This window comes from Triticum dicoccoides, chromosome 4B (genome assembly GCF_002162155.2).
Source record: "Triticum dicoccoides isolate Atlit2015 ecotype Zavitan chromosome 4B, WEW_v2.0, whole genome shotgun sequence".
NCBI classification, from domain to species: Eukaryota; Viridiplantae; Streptophyta; class Magnoliopsida; order Poales; family Poaceae; genus Triticum; species Triticum dicoccoides.
This window is the reverse complement of record NC_041387.1, coordinates 364,891,811-364,906,774: the sequence shown is the minus strand read 5'-3', so window position 1 is coordinate 364,906,774 and position 14,964 is coordinate 364,891,811.

The window sequence follows — 14,964 nt, the reverse complement described above, 5'->3', positions numbered from 1 at the left end:
TCGCATGGAAGCCAAGAAATATGGTGATAGCATGGGTTAGCCATATACTAGTATGATATAACTACACTGGGCTACCGTGTTTTGTACTCTTCTAGTCCACTGTAAAGATGATTGGTTGATTTTATATCGCTGAATAATATAAAATATTATGACTGCGAACGCTCCACCACGAGGTTCCTTGCTCCTTCTCGGTCGTCGGGAATCTATGTTCTTCCACTATTTTTTACGTGAGTTGTTCATCCTTTTGCCAACACGCGAGACATCTAGCATCAAGGTGCATGTGTCATGCAAGGATCGTTCCATCTATATGAAGAACACGTGGGACTGGAACTACGAGACGGACATGTACCCAGGAGTGGACGTACGAACCTGAGTAATGTAGCATAGTAAGTGAAGTAGAAAGGCATAAATAGTATGAACATGCGTGGCATGTAGGGATTTGTCTCTTATTATGTATCACTAAATGTTGTACGTGCAATGCACGGTGATGTTATGGAGTACGTGCCTAAGTACTCTGCTACTACTATATTCATTGGAGGCACATATTAGCTTTTATATTTGTTTACGTGTATACCCCGAGACCTTCCAACTAGACATGTCTTTCTCTCCAGGTCGCACCTTGTATCGTTCATACCACTAGTACTACTACGTGTGTTCTCCGACTCAGAAGTGGAAGAAGTGGAGACGCTCTACCACGTTGTTCATGTCCCACTCCTTTCGCTGACCTATGGGACATCCATCACGTGTCGTGTTTGGCACTCTTTGTCGTAAGAGTTGAAACGCTAGCATTCATTAGAAATAAAAAATAAATATAAATCAGCAGCGATACTATACCACGTGGTTTCCTTGCTCCACAATATCGGAAAGAATACTTCCGTTCGCCAACATGTGGGACGTCGACCATACTGGTCCCCTTGCCATGCACTCAGAACTCCAAGGGAGAGTGACCCCGTTCGTCGCATCGCAATAATGACTAATGAGCCCTCAAATCACAGGCCCAACCTTTCCCACTTTGAAGTTGCTCGGACGAAGGAAACCATCATGAATTCGTTGAATTCCGCTTCTTGAAGAAAACTACTGTACCATCAGTACTACTAGCTACAGTAGTTACTCCAACAGAGGCCTCGTTTCATTCATAGGATAGGAATTTTATAGGAATATGAAAATCATAGGAAGTGAGATCATGCGTCTCAATTCCTATAGAGAAAGAGATGCCATTTGATGCATAGGATAGGAATTTTTTCATTGAGTCTAGGATAATGTACTGGTAGTTTGCTCTAAAAACTAGATTAGTAACTAGTAGTACTGGTACATGCTCGTACTCAGACACAGACACACACACTAACTACTAGTACTACTACTTCTCACATGCTGGCCAGACGCCGTCGTTGTCCTTCCCGGCTTTGTCGGCGACACCCCACCGTGCTTGGATCTCCGCCGGCCTCTCCGCAGCAGCGCGTGCGTCCTCTTCTTTCTTGCGGCGGTGGGCCTCTCTTTTCTTGAGTGCTTTTTGACTTTTCCGCTCCCTCTGTGCGGCTTTGCCCGCCACTTGCTCTATCGCCCATTCGGCCTTGGCAGCTTCAAATTTTGCCCACATAGGTGTGTGGTCACGAGCGGCGATGAACTCGGCACGGTGGGATGCCATCGCTTCCCTACCATTTTGTGTGCGGTAGTGGGCGGCGAGGAACTCGGCATGGCGGGATGCCATCGCTTCCTTACCGATTAGTGCGCGGCGCGGTGGCCTGAACGACGCTTGATGAGAGCTCTGGGGTGGAGTGGTCGGACAACCGTATAGTGCATTGGTTTGTCAAGAGTTCAAGGATAGAAGACGAAGGAAATTTGGATTCCCCTTCAATCCCGGTCATTTATTACAGAGTAAAATGCATTGGTGGTCATGGAACTTGTCTTGATAGCTCACTTTGATCATTGTATACGAGATATGGTGATTATACGGTCACTGGCTCAGCGTATAGCTCTGTATTTGTCTAGTTGACCAGTCAAACAGTCCGCATGCGCCTCATCAGCTCGTGTTCTTTATCTATCTGTGCGGGCCTATGATATCTACTATGCAACCTTCCTCTTGTAGATGTTGTTGGGCCTCCAAGTGCAGAGGTTTGTGGGACAGTAGCAAATTTCCCTCAACTGGATGACCTAAGGTTTATCAAACCGTGGTAGGCGTAGGATGAAGATGGTCTCTCTCAAACAACCCTGCAACGAAATACCAAAGAGTCGCTTGTGTCCCCAACACATCCAATACAATGGTAAATTTTATAGGTGCACTAATTCGGCGAAGAAATGGTGATACTAGTGCAATATGGATGGTAGATATATGTTCTTGTAATATGAAAATATAAAAACAGAAAGGTAACTAATGATAATAGTGAGCACAGGCGATATTGCAATGCTAGGAAACAAGGCCTGGGGTTCATATTTTCACAAGTGCAAGTTCTCTCAACAAGGATAACATAATTGGATCATATAACTATCCCTCAACTTGCAACAAAGAGTCACTGCAAAGTCACTAATAGCGGAGAACAAACGAAGAGATTATTGTAGGGTACGAAACCACCTCAAAGTTATCCTTTCTGATCGATCTATTCAAGAGTCCATAGTAAAATAACACGAAGCTATTCTTTCCGTTCGATCTATCATAGAGTTCGTACTAGAATAACACCCTAAGCCACAAATCAACCAAAACCCTAATGTCACCTAGATACTCCAATGTCACCTCAAGTATCCGTGGGCATGATTATACGATATGCATCACACAATCTCAGATTCATCTATTCAACCAACACAAAGTACTTCAAAGAGTGCCCCAAAGTTTCTCCCAAAGAGTCAAGACGAAAACGTGTGCCAACCTCTATGCATAAGTTCAGAAGGTCACTGAACCCGCAAGTTGATCACCAAAACATACATCAAGTAGATCACGTGAATATCCCATTGTCACCACAGATAAGCACATGCAAGACATACATCAAGTGTTCTCAAATCCTTAAAGACTCAATCCGATAAGATAACTTCAGAGGGAAAACTCAATCCATTACAAGAGAGTAGAGGGGGAGAAACATCATAAGATCCAACTATAATAGTAAAGCTCGTGATACATCAAGATCGTGCCATATCAAGAACACGAGAGAGAGAGAGAGAGAGAGAGAGAGATCAAACACATAGCTACTGGTACATACCCTCAGCCCCGAGGGTGAACTACTCCCTCCTTGTCATGGAGAGCGCGGGGATGATGAAGATGGCCACCGGTGAGGGATCCCCTCTCCGGCAGGGTGCCGGAACAGGGTCTCGATTGGTTTTTGGTGGCTACAGAGGCTTGCGGCGGCGGAACACCAGATCTAGGTTTCTTTCAGGGTGTTTCTGTATTTATAGGAATTTTTTGCGTCAGTTTCATGTCAGCGGGGTCTCCGAGTCGTCCACGAGGTAGGGGGCGCGCCCAGGGGGGTAGGGCGTGCCCTCCACCATCGTGGGCAACCCGGGACTATTCTGGTCCAACACTTTTACTCTGGGGGCTTCTTTTGGTCCATAAAAAATCATCATAAATTGGCACGTCAAGTGGACTCCATTTGGTATTCCTTTTTTGTAAAACTCAAAAACAAGGAAAAACAGAAACTGGCATTGGGCTCTAGGTTAATAGGTTAATCCCAAAAATCATATAAAATAGCATATAAATGCATATAAAAATCCTAGATGGATAATATAATAGCATGGAACAATCAAAAATTATATATACGTTGGAGACGTATCAGCCTACCTGTCAGTGGAGAAAGAAAAAAACCAAAATTATGCATATGTGGGGAATCAAACCACAGACTCGTCACTGCAATGCACACTCGTCAGCCAAATGAAAATGAAATACTTTGCGTCAGACACTCACGCTCACGCTGTCAAACCATGCTAATGCATGCACGTCACCCTCTCAATCAAAGTCCTGCTCATGGTGCAACGCAAACGGCGAGCCTATCACCTGCGCGCCCCGGCGGTGCCTGACATTACTGTTTAGACGTTTGATGGAGGCGTACACGAACGCCGAGCATGTATTCACCTGGCTCAACACCAACGGTCATAATCGGGAGCGCCTTGCTCATGTATATCGTCCATCACAATGACAATCTATAAAACAGCCTAGCTAGAGAGGGTACTATGGTACAGAGTATGTACTATCATGAGCGACCGATCATAGTGCCAGTGCACACGAGTGGTTTTCTGTTGATTCATCCATTATTCGTAAGTTATGCATGGTTGTGTGGTGTCTAATGGTGGTTGTCGAAGGCTAGCTGGCGAAAAGAGCGGTTGCATGGACGCCTGGTTGTCAATACGTGCCGCATATGCTTCAAAGGCTCGTCATCCATGAGTTCACCTTTTACCACCACGCTAGCGTCTGACTGCCCTGGCCTACCGAAACCCCTTCCATTGCTAGCACACGTTTCCCGCCTGAAACATCATCGTCTCTCTAGAACGTCAATGCCGCATTCACCGGACTTAACTACAGGTGCAGTTGGTGTGTCACTGACATGCGGGTTAGATGCCCATTGGGGCCACATGTCAGCAACCCAACGCACATGTAGTTAAGTAATTGAAGCAGTGTCTGCATTCACGCCCGACGAACCTACTCCGGCGCCAGCCGTCCATCCGTCTGCTACGGCACATTGCCATTCGCCCGCTATATTAAGTTGAGCCCCAGCTCCCAGCCCTAGGCAAAGACCCACACTCATTCTCCTCTGGTCCCTTCCTTCTGTCGGCACCACTCCAACCATGGCCTCCTGGCGCTCCAAAGCTCACTTGGACGTACTGTCGCAGGAGCATACGAAGGACATCGGCGGCTCCACTCCGGGCGCACTCCAAAGCTCTCTTCGACATACTGTCGCAGGAACAGACGAAGGAGATCGCAGGCACCCACCCCCCACCCACCCCGGCCGCCCTCCACCGCCATGACCAGGAAGCCGGCGCACGTGTGCGGGCATAGCCGACAGCGAGGAAGAGTAGTACATGGTAGGTCATTGCTACGTCTTGAGCTTGCGTTGGTTTTCCTTGAAGAGGAAAGGGTGATGGAGCAATAGTAGCGTAAGTATTTCCCTTAGTTTTTGAGAACCAAGGTATCAATCCAGTAGGAGGCTCCTCAAAAGTCCCACGCACCTACACAAACAAACAAAGAACTCACAACCAACACAATAAAGGGGTTGTCAATCCCTTCACGGCCACTTGCAAAAGTGAGATCTGATAGAGATAGTATGATAAGATAAATATATTTTTGGTATTTTATAATATAGATGCAAAAAGTAAAGATGCAAATAAAAGTAGATTGGAAGCAAATATGATAAGAGATAGACCCGGGGGCCATAGGTTTCACTAGTGGCATCTCCCAAGATAGTATAAGTATTACAGTGGGTGAACAAATTATTGTCGAGTAATTGATAGAAAAGCGAATAATTATGAGATTATCTAGGCATGATCATGTACATAGGCATCACGTCCGCAACAAGTAGACCGACTCCTGCCTGCATCTACAACTATTACTCCGGACATTGACCGACTCCTGCCTGCATCTAGAGTATTAAGTTCATAAAGAACAGAGTAACACATTAAGCAAGATGACATGATGTAGATGGATAAACTCAAGCAATATGATATAAACCCCATCTTTTTATCTTCGATGGCAACAATACAATACGTGCCTTGCAACCCTTTCTGTCACTGGGTAAGGACACCAGAAGATTGAACCCAAAGCTAAGCACTTCTCCCATGGCAAGAAAGATCAATCTAGTAGGCCAAACCAAACTGATAATTCGAAGAGACTTGCAAAGATAACTCAATCATACATAAAAGAATTCAGAGGAGATTAAAATATTATTCATAGATAAACTTGATTATAAACCCACAATTCATCGGATCTCGACAAACACACCGCAAAAAGAGTTTACATCGAATAGATCTCCACAAGAGAGGGGAAGAACATTGTATTGAGATCCAAAAAGAGAGAAAGAAGCCAGCTAGCTAATAAGTATGGACCCGTAGGTCTGTGGTAAACTACTCACAACTCATCGGAGGGGCTATGGTGTTGATGTAGAAGCCCTCCGTGGTTGATTCCCCCTCCGACAGAGTGCCGGCGAAGGCTCCAAGATTAGATCTTGCGGATACCGAAGGTTACGGCAGTGGAAATTGTGTTTCGTTGGCTCCCTGGATGTTTTCGGGGTACGTAGGCTTATACAGGAGGAAGAAGTACGTCGGTGGACGCCCAAGAGGCCCACGAGATAGGGGGCGCGCCCTATAGGGGGGGGTGCCCTCCAATCTCGTAGAGGCCTCGACTGCTTCTTGACTTGCACTCCAAGTCCTCTGGATCATGTTCGTTCCAAAAATCACGCTCCCGAAGGTTTCATTCCGTTTGGACTCCGTTTGATATTCCTTTTCTTCGAAATACTAAAATAGGCAAAGAAACAACAATACGGGTTGGGCCTCCGGTTAGTAGGTTAGTCCCAAAAATGATATAAATGTGTAAAATAAAGCCCATAAACATCCAAAAGGGGTAATATAATAGCATGGAACAATAAAAAATAATAGATACGTTGGAGACGTATCAAGCATCCCCAAGCTTAATTCCTGCTCGTCCTCGAGTAGGTAAATGATAAAAAGAAATTTTTGATGTGGAATGCTACCTAGCATAATTCTCAATGTAGTTTTTCTTTATTGTGGCATGAATGTTCAGATCCGAATGATTCAAAATAAAAGTTCATATTGATAAAAGAAATATTAACACTTCAAGCATACTAATAAAAGTAATCATGTCTTGTCAAAATAACATGGCAAAAGAAAGTTCATCCCTACAAAATCATATAGTTAGGCTATGCTTCATTTTCGTCACACAAAGATGTTCCTAACTTCTATACCCCCGATGACAAGCCAAGCAATTGTTTCATACTTAAATAATCTCAAACTTTTTCAACCTTCACGCAATACATGAGCGTGATCCATGGATATAGCACTATGGGTGGAATAGAATATGATGATGGGGATTGTGTGGAGAAGACAAAAAAGGAGAAAGTCTCACATTGACGAGGATAATCAATGGGCTATGGAGGTGCCCATCAATTGATGTCAACATGAGGAGTAGGGATTGCCGCGCAACGGATGCACTAGAGCTATAAATGAATGCTCAACAAAAGAAAACTAGTGGGTGTGCATCCAACTTGCTTGCTCACGAAGACCTTGGCCATTTGAGGAAGCCCATCGTAGGAATATACAAGCCAAGTTCTATAATGAAAAAAAAATTCCCACTAGTATGAAAAAGACAACTTATGAGACTCACTATATGAAAAACATGGTGCTACTTTGAAGCACAATATATGAGACTCACTACATGAAGAACAAGGTGCTACTTTGAAGCACAAGTGTGGAAAAAGAGATAGTAGCATTGCCCTTTTTATTTATTTTTCTCCTTTTTTTCCTTTTTTTCTTTTCTTTTTTTATTTTTCTGGGCCTTTCTTTTTTTTCTATTGGCCTTTCTTCTTTATTTTTCTTTGGGTAATGCTCTAATAATAATGATCATCACACTTCTATTGATTACAACATATGAATTACAACTTGAAACTAGAACAAGGTATGACTCTATATGAATGCCTCCGGCGGTGTACCGGGATGGTGCAATGAATCAAGAGTGACATGTATGAAAATTAATGCATGGTGGCTTTGCCACAAATACGATGTCAACTACATGATCATGCAATGGCAATATGACAAAAGTAAAGTATGTTAAGATGATGATGAACAGAACGGTGGAAAGTTGCATGGCAATATATCTCGGAATGGCTATGGAAATGCCATAATAGGTAGGTATGGTGGCTGTTTTGTGAAAGATATAAGGAGGTTTATGTGTGATAGAGTGTATCGTATCACGGGGTTTGGATGCACCGGCGAAGTTTGCACCAACTCTCAAGGTGAGAAAGGGCAATGCATGGTATGGAAGAGGCTAGCAATGGTGGAAAGGTAAAAGTGCGTATAGTCCATGGACTCAACATTAGTCAAAAGAACTTATATACTTATTGCAAAAATTTAGAAGTCATCAAAAATCAAGTACTATGCGCATGCTCCTAGGGGGATAGATTGGTAGGAAAAGACCGTCGCTCGTCCCCGACCGCCACTCATAAGGATGCACAAGTGTGACGCCCGGATATTTAAGCTACAGTGAACCTCCGCTAATGATGCCACATCACCTCGGTTACTGTTGTTAGTCTCGCGTTAGTTCGAAACCGATTCAAATTCAAATTTGAATTAAAGTCAAACGATAAAAGTTTTCGAACATAAAAACTAAAATGTGCTAAATGTGACCAATAAATCCTTAGTAATAATGGTGGAGAACCCACATTTTTATAAAATAAATAAAGACACTAAAATAATAAAAACAGTGGCTAAATAACATTTCAATTGCTCTTTAAATTATAAAAATATTAAGTTAACTTATTTTGAGTCAAAACCAGGTTGGGTAGTGGCCTATATTTGTTAATACTAATTTAGGTACAACTAAGGTATTTTATAAAACTAAGGTATTTAAAACATAAAGTCATAAAGTTAAAACAGAAAAGAAAAGAAATAAAAGAAAAGACAAAATATAATAAAAAGGAGACAAGGACTCCCCTGGATCCCCTTGGCCCAACTGGGCTATGGCCTAGCCAGGCCGGCCCACACCTCTGGCCTACATAGGCCTCCCCCACTCCCCCGAAACCCTAACCCCCCTCCCCACTCGCTCCCACTACCCCCGTTTCCCCCGATCCAGTTCTAGATTGGGATCGATCCCCATCGATCCTCACCCGAGGCAACCGCACCCCCCGACCCCGCCAACGCCCATGTCGGGCGCCGCCCCGCCGCACCTCGCCGGCACCCCGGTGCCCGCTGTCGTCGCCGAACCTCCTGCGCCTCTCCCTCATGGGATCGACCGCGCCGCTCGAGCCCCATTGCGAACCATCGCCGGACGCCATCGCCGTGGTCCTCTCCGTCGCTGGCACTCCCCGCCCCCCTCGCCGATGCCACCTCGTCGGACCTCCCCGACTCTTCCTCGCGCCCGTTGCCATTGCCCTACGGCCCCAGTGAGCCCCGCCTCTCTTTCCCCTGCTCACCGCGCACTTGCATCGCTCGCACCCGCGGTCACCGCGTCCCCGGCTGTGCTCCGGCTGGCGCCCATTGCTGCCATTGCCCGTTGCTCCCGTTGCCGGCGTCCGCGGCTGTGCTCCGGCCGCCCCCCGTTGCTCCCGTTGCCGACCCGCGCGCCTCGGCGCTCACTCGCCGTCGCCAACGCCTCTGGCCGCGCCCGGCTAGGCCCGCCGCGGCTCCCGCCCACTCCGACCAGCCGGCCTAGCCACGGCCGGACCACCCATGTTGGCTGCCCAGGTCCGCTCCGCCCCGGCACCCCACGCCTATTAGCCCCCGCGCCCCTGCCTGCTAAGGCCCTCGGGCCTATGACAGCCTGGCCACCCCTAGAACGTTTATAAAAAAATAGAAAATAATAATAATAAAAATATTTAGTTAACTAATTAACTTAATTAATGTTGTTTAATTAACCTAATCATTTCGTTAAACTAATTAACCATGCTTAATTAACCTGCTAATTAGTCTAACTACTGTTAATTAGTTAACAGACATTGACGAACGGGCCCCATCTGTCACGTTGACCAGGTCAATGGTCAACGTTGACTGCCGTCGTCATGCTGACATCATGCTGATGTCATAATATGTCATAATAGTATTTTCGAATTAAATTAAATAAGTTATTTCTAGAAATTGATAAAATCTATAAAAATTCATATAAAATAATCTGTAACTTGGATGAAAATACTTTGTACATGAAAGTTGCTCAGAACGACGAGACGAATCCGAATACATAGCACGTTCGTCCGTCACACATCCTTAGCATAGCGAACACGCAACTTTCCCCTCCAGTTCATCTGCCCGAAAACGTGAAACACCGGGGATACTTTCCCGGATGTTTTCCCACTTCGCCGGTATCACCTACTACTGCATTAGGTCACCTCTAGCACCGCGTATTTCCATGCTACACTTTGTGATACATTGATTGCTCTGTTATTTATTGTGTTCCCCCTCCGTTACTTCTTTACGGTAGACCCCGAGTCTGCCGATGACCCCCCAGTTCGACTACGGAGTTGACGACCCCTCCTTCTTGCCAGAGCAACCAGGCAAGCCCCCCCTTTGATCACCAGATATCGCCTATTATACCCTCTACTGCTTGCATTAGAGTAGTGTAGCATGTTACTATTTTGTTTAATCCTATTCTGTTGCATAGCCTGTCATTGTTGCTACATCTGTTGATACCTTACCTGCAATCCTAAATGCTTAGTATAGGATGCTAGTTTACCATTACTGGCCCTACATTCTTGTCAGTCTGCCATGCTATACTATCGGGCCGTGATCACTCGGGAGGTGATCACGAGTATATGCTATATATACATATACTATACAGATGGCGACTAAAGTCGGGTCAGCTCGTTGAGTACCCACAAGTGATTCCGATGTGGGGGCTGGAAGGACAGGTGGCTCCATCCCGGTAGAGGTGGGCCTGGGTTCCTGACGGCCCCCGACTGTTACTTTGTGGCAGAGCGACAGGGCAGGTTGAGACCACCTAGGAGAGAGGTGGGCCTGGCCCTGGTCGGCGTCCGCGGTTACTTCAAAATAACACGCTTAACAAGATCTTGGTATTTGATCTGAGTCTGGCCACTGGCCTATACGCACTAACCAACTACGTGGGAAAGATATGGGCACTCGACGTCGTGGTATCAGCTGAAGCCTTCGTGACGTCAGCGACTGAGCGGCGCGCGCCGGATTGGAATGTAAGCCTGCTCTTGTATTAAGGGGGCTAGTTCTGCTTCCGGCCGCCCTTGCAACATGCAGGTGTGTAATGGGCGATGGGCCCAGACCCCTGCGCCATAGGATTTAGACCGGCGTGCTGACCTCTATGTTGTGCCTAGGTAGGGCTGCGACGTGTTGATCTTCCAAGGCCGGGCATGACCCAGGAAAGTGTGTCCGGCCAAATGGGATCGAGCGTGTTGGGTTATGTGGTGCACCCCTGCAGAGAAGCTTATCTTTTTGAATAGCTGTGTCCCTCGATAAAAGCACGATCCGGAGTTGTACCTTGACCTTATGACAACTAGAACCGGATACTTAATAAAACACACCCAGATAAGTTCCACAGACAACCCGGTGATCACTTTCCCACAGGGCGACGAGGGAAGGATCGCCGGGTAGGATTATGCTATGCGATGCTACCTGGAGGACTTCAATCTACTCTCTTCTACATGCTGCAAGATGGAGGCTGCCAGAAGCGTAGTCTTCGATAGGACTAGGTATCCCCCTCTTATTCTGGCATTCTACAGCTCAGTCCACCGATATTGCCTCTTTACACATATATCCATGCATATGTAGTGTAGATCCTTGCTTGCGAGTACTTTGGATGAGTACTCACGGTTGCTTTGCTCCCTCTTTTCCCCCGTTTTACTCTTCTTTTCGGATGCTGCAACCAGACGTTGGAGCCCAGGAGCCAGACGCCACCGTCGATGACGACTACTACACTGGAGGTGCCTACTACTACGTGCAGGCTGCTGACGACGACGAGGAGTAGTTAGAAGGATCCTAGGCAGGAGGCCTACGCCTCTTTCGATCTGTATCCCAGTTTGTGTTGGCCATCTTATGGCAACTTGTTTACCTTATGTCTGTATTCAGATATTGTTGCTTCCGCTGACTCGTCTATGATTGAGCACTTGTATTCGAGCCCTCGAGGCCCCTGGCTTGTAATATGATGCTTGTATGACTTATTTATGTTTCTAGAGTTGTGTTGTGATATCTTCCCATGAGTCCCTGATCTTGATCGTACATGTTTGCGTGCATGATTAGTATACGATTGAATCGGGGGCGCCACAACAAGCCAGGTACACTTCATGTTTCAAATTTGTTACACAACTTTAACCATACGTGCATGCTACGAGACTTGCTAACTTCAACACAAGCATTCTTTAAATTCATAATCACCCAACTAGCATGACTTTAATATCACTACCTCCCTATCTCAAAACAATTATCAAGTATCAAATTGATCAGAGCATCCAATTCACTTCCTATGATAGTTTTTATTATACCCAACTTGGATGCCTACCATTCTAGGACCAATTTTATAACCATAGCAAATACCATGCTGTTCTAAAAGACTCTCAAAATGATATAAGTGAAGCATGAGAGACTAGCAATTTCTACAAAAATAAGTCACCATCGTGTTCTAAAAGATATAAGTGAAGCACTAGAGCAAAAACCATCAAGCTCAAAAGATATAAGTGAAGCACATAGAGTATTCTAGCAAATTCTAATCAAGTAGGCTTCTCCCAAAAGGTGTCTACAGCAAGGATGATTGTGGTAAACTAAAAAGCAAAGACTAATATAATACACGACGCTCCAAGCAAAACACATATCATGTGGCGAATAAAAATATAGCTTCAAGTAAAGTTACCAATGAACGAAGACGAAAGAGGGGATGCCTTCTCGGGACATCCCCAAGCTTAGGGTTTTGGCTATTCTTGAATATCTTGGGGTGCCTTGGGCATCCCCAAGCTTAGGCTCTTGCCACTCCTTATTCCATAGTCCATAAAAGCTTTACCCAAAACTTGAAAACTTCACAACACAAAACTCAACAGGAAATCTTATAAGCTCCGTTAGTGAAAGAAAACAAAACCACCACATAAGGTACTGTAATGAACTATTTATTTATTTATTTTGGTGTTAAACCTACTGTATTCCAACTTCTCTATGGTTTATAAACTATTTTACTAGCCATAGATGCATCGAAATAAGCAAACAACACACGAAAAACAGAATCTGTCAGAAACAGAACAGTCTGTAGCAATCTGTAACTAACGCAAACTTCTGGACCTCTAAAAATCCTACCAAAATAGGAAGTCCTGGAAAATTTGTCTATTGATCACCAGCAAAAAGAATCAACGCAAAATCACGTTTCTGTGATTTAACAAAACTAAATTAGTGCGTGCAAAGTTTCTGTTTTTCAGCAGAATCAAATCAACTATCATCATGGATTATCATATAGGTTCTACTTGGCACAAACAGTAATTAAAAGATAAAAACAGATCTAAACAGAAGGTATATGCAAGATTTATTATTAAATAGGAACAAAAACAAAAAACACAAACAAAATTGGGTTGCCTCCCAACTAGCGCTATCGTTTAACGCCCCTAGCTAGGCATAAAAGCGAAGATAGATCTAAGTAGTGCCATCTTTGGCACTAAATTCATAAGTAGCCTGCATGATAGATTCATAAGGTAATTTGAATTTCTTTCTTGGGAAGTGCTCCGTGCCTTTCTTTAATGGAAATTGGAATCTAATATTCCCTTCCTTCATATCAATAATCGCACCAATCGTTCTAAGAAAAGGTCCACCAAGAATAATAGGGCAAGAAAGATTGCAATCTATATCAAGAATGATAAAATCTACGAGCACCAAATTTCTATTTGCAACAATGAGAATATCATTGATCCTTCCCATTGGCTTTTTAATGGTGGAATCCGCAAGGTGCAAATTTGAAGAGCAATCATCAAGATCATGGAAACCTAGAATATCACATAAAGTTTTCAGAATCGTGGAAACACTAGCACCCAAATCACACAAAGGAAAACACTCATGATCTTTAATTCTAATCTTATAGTACGTTCCCACTCATCATTAAGTTTTCTAGGTATAGAAACTTCGAAATTAAGTTTTTCATCATAAGATTGCATCAAGGCATCAACAATATGTTTGGTAAAAGCTTTATTTTGACTATAAGCATGAGGAGAATTAACAACGGGTTGCAACAAGGAAATACAACCTTCTAAAGAACAATTATCATAATCAAATTCCTTGAAATCCGAGATAGTGGGTTCAATACTATTTAAAGTTGTCACCTCTGCAATCCCACTTTTACCAAATTTAGCATCAAGATCTAAAAACTCCGAATTCTTAGAAAGCCTTCTAGGTAAAGTTGACTCATCATCAGTCCCATAATTATCAAGATTCATATTGCAAAACATAGATCTAATAGGAGATGCATCAATAACTTTAAGATCCTCATCATTATTTTCATGGAAACTAGAAGAACACGCTTTTATAAAGCAATCTTTCTTTGCACGCAATCTAGCGGTTCTTTCCTTGCACTCATCAATGGAAATTCTCATGGCTTTGAGAGACTCATTGATATCATGCTTAGGAGGAGAAGATCTAAGTTTAAGAGAATCAACATCAAGCGAAAGTCTATCAATGTTCCTAGCCAAATCATCAACTTTGAGCAATTTTTCTTCAAGCAAAGAATTAAAATTCTTTTGAGAAATCATAAATTCACACTATTCTCAAAATAAGAGGGCATCTTATTAAAATTACCATAAGAATTATTGTAGGAATTTCCATAATTATTAGAGGAATTACTAGGGAACGGTCTAGTATTAAAGTTTCCTCTATAAGCATTGTTTCCAAAACTATTCCTACCAACGAAATTCACATCCATAGATTCATTATATTCTCAATCAAAGTAGACAAAGGAATATCATTGGCATCAAGAGGAGTATTTTTAGTAGCAAACAATTTCATAAGTTCATCCATCTTTCCACTCAAAACATTGATTTCTTCTATAGCATGCACTTTTTTACTAGAAGATCTTTCGGTGTGCGATTGAGAATAATTAGCCATAATATTATCAAGAAGTTTTGTAGCATCTCCTAACGTGATTTCCATAAACGTGCCTCCCGCGGCTGAATCTAAGAGATTTCTAGAAGCAAAGTTCAAACCGGCATAAATTTTTTGTATGATCATCCAAAAATTCAAACCATGAGTAGGGCAATTGCGAATCATCAATTTTATTCTTTCCCAAGATTGGGCAACATGCTCATGATCAAGTTGTTTAAAATTCATAATATCGGTCCT